Source organism: Lagenorhynchus albirostris, chromosome 8 (genome assembly GCF_949774975.1).
Source record: "Lagenorhynchus albirostris chromosome 8, mLagAlb1.1, whole genome shotgun sequence".
Classification (NCBI taxonomy): domain Eukaryota; kingdom Metazoa; phylum Chordata; class Mammalia; order Artiodactyla; family Delphinidae; genus Lagenorhynchus; species Lagenorhynchus albirostris.
This window is the reverse complement of record NC_083102.1, coordinates 49,419,759-49,432,760: the sequence shown is the minus strand read 5'-3', so window position 1 is coordinate 49,432,760 and position 13,002 is coordinate 49,419,759. Positions and strand designations below refer to the sequence as shown.

The window sequence follows — 13,002 nt, the reverse complement described above, 5'->3', positions numbered from 1 at the left end:
TGTTTTTCATTTGTGTTTACCATAGATTTCAAGTATGTTGACCCATAACTATATCTACTTGCTTTAAATGGATAGTCATTTAAGTTCAGACACATTCTAAAAGATCTACATTTTATACTCCCCTCTCCTACATTTTGTGATTTTGACATCCTATTTTACAGCTTCATGCTTATCCTTTTACTGTTTATTGTGGTTATAACCTCTTTTATAATTTTAATTATTTTTTAATCTTGGTACTGGCTTATTTAAGTGATCTTCAATCCTTTCATATATTGCCTTTTCTATTGTGATTTTCCCTTTCTTATAGAGTCTTGCTTCTTTCCTTTTTGTTTTTTTTAGGACTGATTTGTAGGTTTAATGAGATTATATCAACATACTTTATAATCTACAAAGCATAAATTTATATGATAGCTACTTTGTATTGAGCATCCTCAAATTCTACTACCCTACAATTCTAGGAATAGTAGTGGAAGCTTTACATAATTAATAGTATCTCTTAATCCTCAACACAACCCCCTACTGTTGTTATGATTATATTCAATATATAAATCAGTTAATAATCAGCTCAGAGAGGTTGGTTGGATTGGTTTGCTAAGGTCAAACAAATAGAAAGGGGAAGAGAGTCAGGATTCAACTTAATATTACTTCCAAATAGAGGCCTTCCTTTCCTTTTAGCATAGAGCTAGGAAAACATCTTATGTACTTAAGAATAGCGGGTGTGATTAAGAAAAAGGGGAAATGGGGTTGGTGGAGGGTGGGTGGGGGTTGGGGGAAGAACCACTGAATAACCTGCCCCTAGAGCAAAGCTAACAAAGAAAACACCCTGATAAAACTTGTGCCTGCGTTTTACAACAGACCACCTGAAAATCCCTGGACTTCATAATACATTGTTTTTTTTATGTATCAAATATAAGGTGCAAAGTAAAAAATAGATGTTTTTGAAGCTAAAAGAGCCATCCCAGTCAGATCCCAACTTAGTTATCACGCACATACACAAGTCAAAAATGACATGAAACAGGAAAAACCGGACTTCATTTGCTTTCAGAAAAGCCAAGAAGCAAAGAAAATTCTTTTTAGAAATTCAGAAAAAAATTTTTTTCATAGTAGCTAATATGCCTTTCTTAGGCATTAAGACACATTTCTGTTCATAACCTTGATATAGCCATATTTTTACTCTATAAAAATCAAGTCTCCCAGTAAAAATGGTATTTTACCACACTAATCTTTAAATTGCATCACTGAAAATGTAATACACACCAATTTCTAACCTCTTGGAACATTCTGCAAAATGGATTTTAGTCACTGGAATGAATAATTGCTCAGAAAAGCAGCACTGCCTGAACTGTGGTACGATTTGGTAGGTAATAGTCTTGTTTTCCAGTAAAAACTAGATCTCGTAAGCAGAAACACTGGACTCCTTGTGGTTCCATTGATCGAGAGAGCGTTTCTGAGCAGCTTCTAAGCAAACATTTCTTAACAGGTTGATCACAGATCTGGGGTCTTCACTCCTCATAATGACACTGCCAGATACAATCACATTAGCTCCTGCCTCTGCGCATTTATGGATGGTGTCAGGACTACTCCACCATCAACCTCAATGTCCAAAGATGGGAACTGGGTCCTCAACTAGTGAACCTTTGGCATCATATCTTCCATGAATTTCTGCCTTCCAAACCCAGCTTCCAGTGTCATAACCAAGGCCATATCTATCTGATGAGCCCATGGTGCCAAATACTCAACTGTAGTTCCTGGTTTGATAGCAAGGCCAACCTTCATTCCGTTCTCCCGAATGTCTTTGATCAAAGCCGCCGGGTTCTCAGTAGCCTTGAGATGAAAAGTATATTGATTGGCTCCTGCTACAGCCATTGGTTTTAACCACTGTTCCGGCCTGGACACCATCATGTGCATGTCAAAGAAAGGGTCCTGGGCTTCCCTGGTGGCGCAGTGGTTGAGAGTCCACCTGCCGATGCAGAGGACACGGGTTCGTGCCCCGGTCCGGGAAGATCCCACATGCTGCGGAGCCATGGCTGCTGAGCCTGCACGTCCAGAGCCTGTGCTCCGCAACGGGAGGGGCCACAACAATGAGAGGCCCACGTACCGCAAAAAAAAAAAAAAAGAAAGAAAGAAAGGGTCCTGGCCTAGCTGCTTTAGGAGGCTTTCTACCACAAGGTGACCAGAGGTGATGTTGGGAACAAAATGCATCCAGGTGTGGGTAATCGGCCCCTAAACTGTCCAGGTCACTGTTGAGGATGGACAGGCCAATCTTGCAGCCGGATGCCCTTCTTTCCTATTTAGAGAAGACCCTTCAATATTTCTTTTAGTGTAGATTTAGTATTGCTGAATTCTTTTAGTTTTTGCTTGTCTGAGAAACTCTTTACCTCTCCTTCTATTCTAAATGCTAATCTTGATGGGTAGAATATCCTAGGTTGCAGGTTTTTTGAATATATCATGCCACTCCCTTCTGGCCTGCAAAGTTTCTGCAGAGAAATCAACTGATAGCCTTATGGGGCTTCCCTTGTAACTGACTCTTTGTTTTTCTCTTGCTGTCTTTAGAATCCTCTCTTTAACATTTGCCATTTTAATTATAATGTGTCTTGGTCTTTTTGGGTTCATCTTGTTTGGGACTCTCTGTGCTTCCTGTACCTGGATATCTGTTTCCTTCTTTAGGTTTGAGGAGTTTTCAGCCATAATTTCTTCAAATACATTTTTTGATCCCCTTCCCTCTCTCTTCTCCTTCTGGAACCCCTATTATGCATAGGTTGGCATGTTTTATATTATCCCATAGATCTTATATGTTGCTTTCTTTTTTTTTTTTTTCATTTGTCTTTCTGTCTGCTGTTCTGATTGGGTGATTTGCATTATCCTATCTTCCAGATCACTTATTCATTCTTCTGTGTCATTTAGTCTGCTATTCATTGTTTCTAGATTGGTTTTTATCTCAGCAATGGAATTGTCTATTTTTTATTGGTTCATGTTTATAGTTTCTAGTTCCTGTTACAGTGATCTGTGTTTCTATTGATAATCTTTCTTAGTTCGGTTAGCATTTTTATTACCACCTTTTTGAACTTGGGGTCTAGTAGACAGATGAGCTCTGTTTCATAATTTGTTCTTTCAGAGGATTTCTCTTGTTCTTTTGATTGGGTGTAGTTCCTCTGCCTTTTCATTTTACTTAACTTTCTCTGTCTCTATAAATTTAAGAGAAACAGTTATCTGCTGTGGTCTTGAAAGGGTGTTTTTATGTGAGAACGTCCCTGTGTAGACTACGTATGTCCCACGTTTTCATGCAAGGGCTGGTTTCGGTATGGACACCAGTCACGTCTTTCCTCAGGGTGTGCTGGCTGTTATCCCCTGGACAGGGGGTGTGGTAGGTGTTGTAGTATCTAGAGCCTGTGCAGGATATGAGATGGGGCTTCCTCTCTTGCCACCCTGGCAGGGGTGGGGTCTGCCCCCCCGCCAGTTGTTGGATTAGAAGCCCTGAGGGTTGGGTTCAGTAGGATCCATTGCCTGTGAGTGTGAGCCCTGCCTCAAAGGAGGTGATGCTGAAGCAAGTAAGGACCTATGCACTGCCCACACAGGCAGCGTCAGTTCTGCTCAGAAGCTGCCCAACCCTTTCTCTGTTGTGTTTGTCCCAGATCTAGTGCAAGGCTCTGGTGTGGAGTAGCCTGGGGCTGGGGGTCGGGGCATAGTGGCTGCAGGAACTGAGGTGGCTGTCCTGCCCCCTGGGATCTGGGCTGCCTCTGTGGCAAACTTCTCCCAGGACGCGTCTGCCCCAGACCTAGCGCTAAGCTGTGGTGTGGAGTGGGCGGAGCCAGGGCTCTCCGGCTGGGAGAGAACCCATGCAGACTCCTGAGCACATTGACAATGGCCATCACTGCAGAGGGAGTCTAAATTTTTAACAGGCTCCTGGAGGGACTCTGATACACACTGCAATTTGAGAACTATTGAATTGTACTTGTTCCAGAAAACCTCCTCACAAGCATCTGTATTTCCCTTCTTGCAAATATAACTCTTTGTCCCATCTGCTCTAAATGGCAAACAGTATGCACCGTTAGCTTGTAAGAATACTTCACATACGTCTTGGAAAATCTTTTAATCACTTTACTTTCTTTTCTCTGAGCACTTCTTTTTATCTTTGAGCTTTGGAGTGCCAAACTGAGGTCAGTCCTAAATACATTTTTGACCAACATTAACGGGATTACTTCACGGGAGTAATCCAGCTCATCTAAGCCATTTTCACCATTTATCTTCAGCCCAGTATTACCAAGGAGCTGGTCAGTGGATTGAGAACAGTTTATCACACTGACAAAAGATCAGAGTTCACTGAGCCACCAGACATGTTTGGAGGCCACAGGCACTCAATTTCTCCTGCCTTTTCCCTGGAAAAGGTGGACATGAGGAATCCCTCTAAGTCTTTGGGCAGTGAGGGGAGTCCTGAGTGAGGGGGCACTTGCCCCTGACCTAGAGAAAAGCTTTCGCATCTCATGCCTTTTCCTCTGAAGTCTAGTCTGCCTGGAATGGCCATCCCCACTTGCTGTGCCCATAAACTCCTATCCACCCTTCAAGTCCCAGCTCAGAAATGTGTAGTGATAATAAAAACACTCATCATAAATCAGGTTTCCCTCTTCTGTTCTGTCCTAGCATGCTATAATTTCCCTTTATAGCACTCATCAAATCTGTAATGATATATTTGTGTGAATATTTTATGAGCATATGTGTATCCTGGTTGACCAAAAGCTACATGAGAGCAAAGACCATTTGCCTTCTCACACTTGTACTTATAGCCTATTACCATGCCTGGCACATAGTAGGTACTCAGTTAATATTATTGGATGAATGAATTGATAGGTGTACATTTATTGAGTACTTCCACTGTGTCAGGCCCTGGGCTAAGTGCTCCTGATATGTGGTTTGTTTTAATGTTCCCAGCCACCTTCTGAGGTAAGTATTATTATTACCTCTGTTGAATACACAGGAAGTTGAGGCTCAGCGATGTCTTGAGAATTTTTCAGGGTCACACAGCTAATAAGTAGGAGCACTGGGATTTGATATTAAATTTGTGTACCTCTAGACCTCAGCTCATTTGAAATGGTCACCCCCCCGTTACCTTCTTGGACACCCAAATACTAGTTAGTTGTTTCTTTGCTGTTTTTTTCTCATATCATGTCATCTATTCCTCTATTACCACACTTACCACGTTACATCATCGGGATTTAAATATATGTATCTTTGAGCTCCATGAGTGCATGGACTTTATTCAACTAGCAGGCCAATTCCAACCACCTCGTCCATAGCCAGGTGCAATTACAATGCCGGACAGTAAGTGCCCAGTTAACCCAGGATCAGTCTCTCTCAATACCTCATTGTCCCCTCCTGATAAAGAGAACAGATGCCATTAACGTAGGTTGACAAAGTAACCAAATGAACAAACAGCTCAGAGGCAGACCAACCATATATGGAAACTTGACATATGAGATAGTGGCTATGGGAAGAGGATGGAGCCAGGACACTTGGTTATCCACATAAAAAGGAGTGAAGGGCTCCCCTGGTGGCGCAGTGGTTAAGAATCCACCTACCGATGCAGGGGACACGGGTTCGAGCCCTGGTCCGGGAAGATCATGCCGCGGAGCAGCTAAGCCTGTGCCCCACAACTACTGAGCCCACAAGCCACAACTACTGAAGCCCACATGCCTAGAGCCCATGCTCCGCAACAAGAGAAACCACCACAATAAGAAGCCTGCACACCGCAATGAAGAGTAGCCCCTGCTCGCCGCAACTAGAGAAAGCCTGTGCACAGCAACAAAGACCCAATACAGCCAAAAATAAATAAATAAATAAATTTTAAAAAAAGAGTAAAATTAGATTTCTATCATACACCATACACAACAATTAATTCTTTTTTTTTTTTCCGGACTGGGGCACGAACCCGTGTCCCCTGCATCGGCAGGCGGACTCTCAACCACTGCACCACCAGGAAGCCCCCAAAATTAATTCTTAATGGATTAATGACTTCCATATGAAAAACAAAACTTACAGACATGTAAAATGAGTAATTGCAGTGGTAATTAGGGAAATAAAAATTAAGACCATGATAAAATAATCATTTTAAAACCACTAAATTTGCCAAAATTAAGAAATCTGATAATAGTGTTGGCAAAGATTTGAGTCACTGCTGGTAGGGGTGTGTGTATATATATATAATTTTAGAAAAAAGTTTGGCAATATCTAATAAATTGTTATAATTATACTATAGCATATGCAGTAAAAAAAAAAAAAGATCATGTGCAGTTCCTGTGGAAAACAGCATAACAGTTCCTCAAAACATGGGATTACCATATGATCCAGCAATTCCACTTCTGGGTATATACCCCACGGAAATGAAAGCAGGGACTTGAGCAAATATTTGTACAGCCATGTTCATAGCAGCATTATTCACAAGAGTCAAAGGTGGAAGCAATCCAAGCATGCATCAATGGACGAACAGATGGACAAAATGCTGTGTGTATATATGTATATATACAATGGAATATTATTATCGCTTTTAAGACCATTGGTTAACTGATACCAGCTAGTGCTGGACCTCCAGGATGGTGAAAGTTCTGGAAACTCTGAAAGGGAGGAAAGGCTGAATGAGATGGGATGCTGGTCTAGAAAATGCTCATGGGCTTTTTGGACAGTCTAGTTTAGAAGCACAGCTACACAAGCTTTGCTTGGCTGAAGCACTGTTCTCTTCTCTCCAGGAAGTTCATTCTCTTTGGTTAAGTGAGCCACCACACGAAGGATCCAGATCCACAGAATCAGCCTGAAAAAGGAAAAGCCAAGTTGGAAGACACATGAGACCTAACTTCAGGTATTAGCAAACCTGTACTATAGACGTGCATTCGCTGTGGGCCATTCAGAGAGGAAGCTGGGTATTTAGAGGCGACAGGGAAACCGTGTAAGCTTAGACCTGGGCAAGCATCCACGAGGTAGGCTGCCTGTGAGGTCCTGAGCAAGGTCAACCATATCAGCTGTCAGAGGTTCCAGGACTGGAGGCTGGGGAAAAGAGAGAAGATGACAGCTAAGGTCCTCTCTCACTCTGTGACGATAATTCAAATGCATCCAAATGTTAGACACCTCACCCGCCAGTAAAAATGCTCAGTCCTAGAACCACTCAGTTGACATTTATTTTGAGTTGAATTTTCTCTCTAATTGTTCCGTAACCCATTCTGATCTTACCATGAACCATCTTAGCCCTTTGAACATAATCTGTGCTCCCTGGAGAATTAAAACTGCTGCCAAGGCTTAGGTTTTACTACTTATAACGTAAGCCGTGCATTTCACTAATAAAAAGCTGCTTAAAGCAGATGCATATATTTTTTTTTCTATGTTCCAGAAAGGTCATTGTTTGCTACCTCTTCTATAAACGAGTCTACCATCTTTTCAAGGTTTTCTCCCACATGCATTTATAAAGCACTACCATATTCTGCCAACAAAAGTTCTGGAAGCTCACAAGATACTGAACTTAAAGATTTATATAAACAGCCACAGGCAGGTCTTTTGTGTGTGTGTGTGGTACGCGGGCCTCTTACTGTTGTGGCCTCTCCCATTGCGGAGCACAGGCTCCGGACGCGCAGGCTCAGCAGCCATGGCTCACGGGCCCAGCCGCTCCGCGGCATGTGGGATCTTCCCGGACCGGGGCACGAACCCGTGTCCCCTGCATCGGCAGGCAGACTCTCAACCACTGCACCACCGGGGAAGCCCAAGGCACGTCTGTTTTGATACTGTCCAAGACACAGTAATGAAGAGGGGATCACAAATAAGTCACCTAAGTACAGTCACTTTAAAACCACGGATGGAAACGAGAGGCCACTGCAAGGTTTTGATCAATGCTGATGCCAACTTGAACACCGTGAGAAATGTGATGCCGATGTCTTTTCCATCTGGCAGTTTCTTTTCTTAGCAGTAATTAAATCAGTGAAAATTGAATATAGTCATGCGAGTTGCTCACATTTTTTTAGCAGCAATCATGAAACCCAAACCCCATTGATACACTTTGAAAATCTACAGCTGACGAATTTTTAAATGTCAGGTCCATGCTAGTTTATTTTGCAGGCTACTCCAGGGGAGCCAGGCATCAGCCCAAGTCTTCCCTGCAGGCAGGAGGAAGGCTTCTCCTCCAGAGCTGCAGGCAGAGCCCACTGGGCTCTGTGTCCCTTTCCTGGCACCATCTGGGTGGTGTCACCGTGAAATTTTCTGCGTGTGCTGCCAGCACTGGCATCCTGTCAAATCCTGGCCCAATACTTCAAGTGTGTATACGTATAGCTGATTCACTTCATCCTACAGCAGAAACTAACACAACATTGTACACCAATAATACTCCAATAAAGATGTTACAATTTAAAAAAAAAGTAATTGAAGCGTGTGCTGAGTCAGAACAGGTGCAGGAATTAAGTAACTGCTTTGTACCCACGTTTACATATTGCAGCTTGTGAGCAGGTTGGCTCAGGTGTGCTTCCTCCTTTCTTTGGCCATTGGTTTCCCCTGCCCAGGATCAGCTGGCTGCCAGGCGTGACCTGAAGGGTTACTGCATCGCTGTCATTTGATGAGTTACTGACAGCATGTTTGAAGTTGTCCTTCCATTCTTGTGAGGCCACTTCTTTCTGTTGTGGAATCATTTCTCCCCTCAGAACATACAAACCTACACGTGCCCCTGAACCTGTGTCTGGAGACCCTCAGGAAAGGGGAGCAATCATGACTTTGGTCTTAGGAGCATCTCACTACCTTTCTCCTCACCCAGAGTGTGAAGCCAGGAAAAGAAGCAGAGGCCACCTTTAGAGACGGAGTAGGGAAAGTAAGGAGCTGACTCAGACGCACAAAGAACTTAGCAGTGAGTAGTGCCGACGTTAGCACCTCGTGCTGAGTGGGCAGTGCCAAATAGGGACCTACTTTTGAAAGTTAATAGTGATTATGAAATAGGGGCTGGCTCTCAGTGTGACGCAGAGACTGAGGCTGCTGCTGACGAGGGAACATCAAAGCAATGTATGGGGAAACCTAGATGCCGGTGAGGCTTGCCCTTAACACACCAAGCTGCCGTGTGACCCCAAAACAGAAAGGTCTGAAGCAAGGGCTGGGGTCCACAGAACTGGTCCAGAGGTGGTGCTGAGAGAAGACCTAGATGCCCAACGTCCAGGATGCTTTCATGCCCAAACACAAGGCTGAGGACACGACCTAGAGAGGAAATGGCACAGGTAAGAAACAGAGGCAGGAGGGTGCTGGCAAAGTTAGAGAGTAAGGCGGTCGCATAGATATTCTTAGAAAACAATGTTTAAACAAAACCAAATGTATATTTCTGGACCCTGAAGTGGAAAGGAAGATCCTTCCAAAACAAAAATGGGAGTGGGTAAGATCAGGAGGCAAAAGGGCTGTTAAAAGCAGTGACTTGGTCTAGTTTTAGCTAATTATATACTGAGATGAAACAGATCCCACGTCACCATGGGGGGATGGAGCTGGAGCCCCCCACCAGGCTGGCTGTTGGGGGCCTGGTTCTGAAAGCTGGGCCAGTGAGCACGCAGAGCCCCCTGGAGCCGGTGCCGACAGGCCAGGTAGCAGGGGACACGGGGACACGGAAGCCTCTGGACACTGACGTGTGGACAGTCGGCTCTACTTGCCTGGCAGTTTCCGCGCACTACCCCCTCCCCACCTTCACCAGGCTATTATCAAGAGAAAGGAAGGCTGTGTTCAGTGATCCTAGGGAAGGTTTTCCCTTTTCTCATGCAGAAAATAAAAAGGAAAAGCAAGCTGAGTCGTCAGGAAAAAGAATTATAACCTGATACTAAGTTCAGTTGAAACTTTTGTGACTGTTCTAAAGAGAACAGATGAGCGACACATGGGAACCACTGGAGAAGGAGGCCAGGAGGGGAACTCAGGTAACCTAGGGACAGGGATGTGAGCATGGCCATGACCCCCTTTTTCCTAGGGAGACAGGAGCAAACTGTGATCTGGGCCTATTGGCACAGAACAGGGCTCTGCAACCTTCCCTGTTCCAAAAACGGTGGGGTGTCTGGTGAGTTCAAGATCCAGCTCTTCCCTCCCTGGCTTGCCCACAGGCAGAGTCCCTTCCCTCTCTCCTTTGCTCCTGCCCACCTGCCCTGGAGCCCCCCTCCTCCCCACTACTTACCCAGCACCCCAGCAGCTCTCAGTGCCCAGCAGCTCACGGATCTGTCCTCTAAGCCCACCATTTAATCATAACAGGTAAATCTCAACACTTTACTAGGTGCCAGGCATGGTTCTAAGTGCTTTTGCATATCTTAACTCCTTTAATCTTCATAAACAACCCTATAAGGTAGGTCTTACTTTTATTCCTCCCTGGGAAGACAGGGGCACAGAGAGGTGGAGTGACTTGCCCAAGGTCACACAGCTAGTGAGCAGCAGAGCTAGGATTTGAACCCTGGAAGTCTGGCACCGACATCTGTGCTCTCAACCACTCCATTATCCTGCCTCTCAATGCCAGCCTGTCCTAGGATGCTGGATGTTAGGTTGTATAAGTTAATTTTTAGGTTAGGCCAGTGAGGCCTCCCGCAAGCATACTTGGCCCTGCTTAACTCCTGAGCCCATCAGAACCAAGGCAGATGACTTCCAGGGTCCTGGCACCCTGCCCAACTCTGGCCAGGCCCCTTCCCCTGTATCCCCAGCAAATCTCTGACCTGGAACCACTCTATACTCCGGCTGACCTTCATTACCGCCTCTACCTAGAAGCCCCAGTTACAGCACACACTTCACAGAGCTGGGTCCTCTATCTAACAGTGAAATGGCCCAGGGTTTCCACTTTCCCCGCACTGGATTGCTCACTACTCTTCCTCCTACCAGCTCCTCCCACTCCCCACAAGCCCCTGCTACCCTGCTGAGCCCACCTAAATGGTGAGGGCAGGCACCACCTTTGTGCCATTCTTCTGGCCTCAAAGGTGCAGATCACAGCATTTTGCATGGCTGCTTGACTGGTTAAAAACTTTTAAAAACAAACTAGTAAGTGAAATGCATTTAAGTGACCACGGGAAAGGAGCTCTGTCAAATCCCTGACCTTAGAAAGTCAACCAAGGAGTCTGCTAGACCCTCTCTCCACATGACCTCAGTGTTTAGCATTATCTAACCACACTGACGTGTGGGTGGTGGGACAGAGCCCCCAGCAGTGTGACCCAGGGAAACATGAAGGGGGACCTCGGCATGGTTTGGGGGCCGTGCAGAGTAAAGCAATGAAGAGCAGAGAGGAATGATAAGCAGCTCTGGCTTACACATCAGTATGGTGCTTCTCTAAGGTTTATCACAGGTGTCCATCAAACACTTAAGATGGAGGTGATGGGTGAAATTGATATTTGCTTCTTTGACTCAAGCATTCATTCCCAAGGACATAATCTCAATTCAGAGTTTCCAGGTGAAACTTTGCCAGCAATATTGCCAACTCTGCTGTCCAGGGATTTTGCAAGAATATGGTTAACTTATGGCCACTAAGTGATAATAGAAGATTCTGGGGACTGTCAGGTCAGTTCCAAACAGCTAAGAAACACATAGGTATAAATTAATTAGTAGTATTTTAAGTAACCTAGACTCTAAAACAATATTCTCCAAAGCATGTTCCAATGGATAATTAGAATAAGTGTAGAGAAAAAAATATTCATAGTCAAATAAACTTGGGAAATACAGAGTTAAAGCTAAACAGGCTTTTTGACTACACAGCTTCCCAGGGGCCTTAGCATGTGAGTGAGCACTGCATGTGAGCAGCAAGGGCATCCATCATATGCAGCTTTTCTCACACTTTTTGGTCACCAGCCCCCCTGCCCCCCATTTTCTTCCCCTCATAGGAATGCATGAACTTTGTTGCCCAGAACAGTGCTGCTTTAATGTTAACTGAAAGTAAAATGGTTAGACCACCTTGACCTCTATGAGAAGTGTGTTATTGGAACCCTATTGGAACAGGCAGTGGTCATCAATAGTGGCTAAAATCAACAGATGAAAGGCCCACAGGGAACATTATCATATATGGATCAGGCTGAGGCCAACTGAACCCATCGATGAGTCCTAACACCACAAAAAGAGAGGCACTCCTAGGGGTTAAAACAGGTGTTCCAGCAAAATGGTACGTGTATGTTCACAGCATCACTATTCACAGAAGTCAAAAGGTGGAAACAACCCAAATGTCTATCAACTGAGGAATAGATAAATAAAATTCCACACAATGGAATATTATTTAGCCATAAAAAGGAATGCAGGGGACTTCCCTGGTGGCGCAGTGGTTAGGAATCTGCCTGCCAATGCAAGGGACACAGGTTCAAGCCCTGGTCCAGGAAGATCCCACATGCCACGGAGCAACTAGGCCCGTGTGCCACAACTACTGAGCCTGCGCTCTAGAGCCCGTGAGCCGCAACTGCTGAGCCTGTGTGCCACAGCTACTGAAGCCCACGCACCTAGAGCCCGTGCTCCGTAACAAGAGAAGCCACCGCAATGAGAAGCCCACGAGCCATAACAAGGAGGAGCCCGCGCTCACCACAACTAGAGAAAGCCCACGCGCAGCAACAAAGACCCAACACAGCCAAAAATAAATAAATTAATTAATTAATTAATTTCAAAAAGGAATGTAGTACTGACACGTGCTACAAACATGCATGAGCCTTGAAAACATTATACTAAGTGAAAGAAGCCAGATACAAAAGGCCACGTATTACATGATTCCATTTATATGAAAAATTCAGAGAGACAAAAAGTAGATTCATGGCTACCAGGGGCTGGGGAGAGGGAGGTGGGGAATGACTACTTAATGGGTACAGAGTTTCTTTTTGAGGTGACAGAAAAGTTCCAGAATTAGATAGTGGTGGTAGTAGCACAACATGGTGAATGTACTAAATACCACTGAATTGTACACTTCAATGTGGCTAAAAGGGTAAATTTGATGTTATGTGTATTTTACCAAATATAAGAGATAGAGAAAGCAAGGCAGGACATACCTCCTGATAGGGTGTAACAGGAAGTTCA

General features: G+C 44.5%; 1 pseudogene; it reads right to left on the bottom strand.

The window, feature by feature from the left end:
* Positions 1-1,387: 1,387 nt before the first annotated feature.
* On the bottom strand, positions 1,388-10,715 carry LOC132524327 (ribulose-phosphate 3-epimerase-like; annotated as a pseudogene).
* Positions 10,716-13,002: the final 2,287 nt, after the last annotated feature.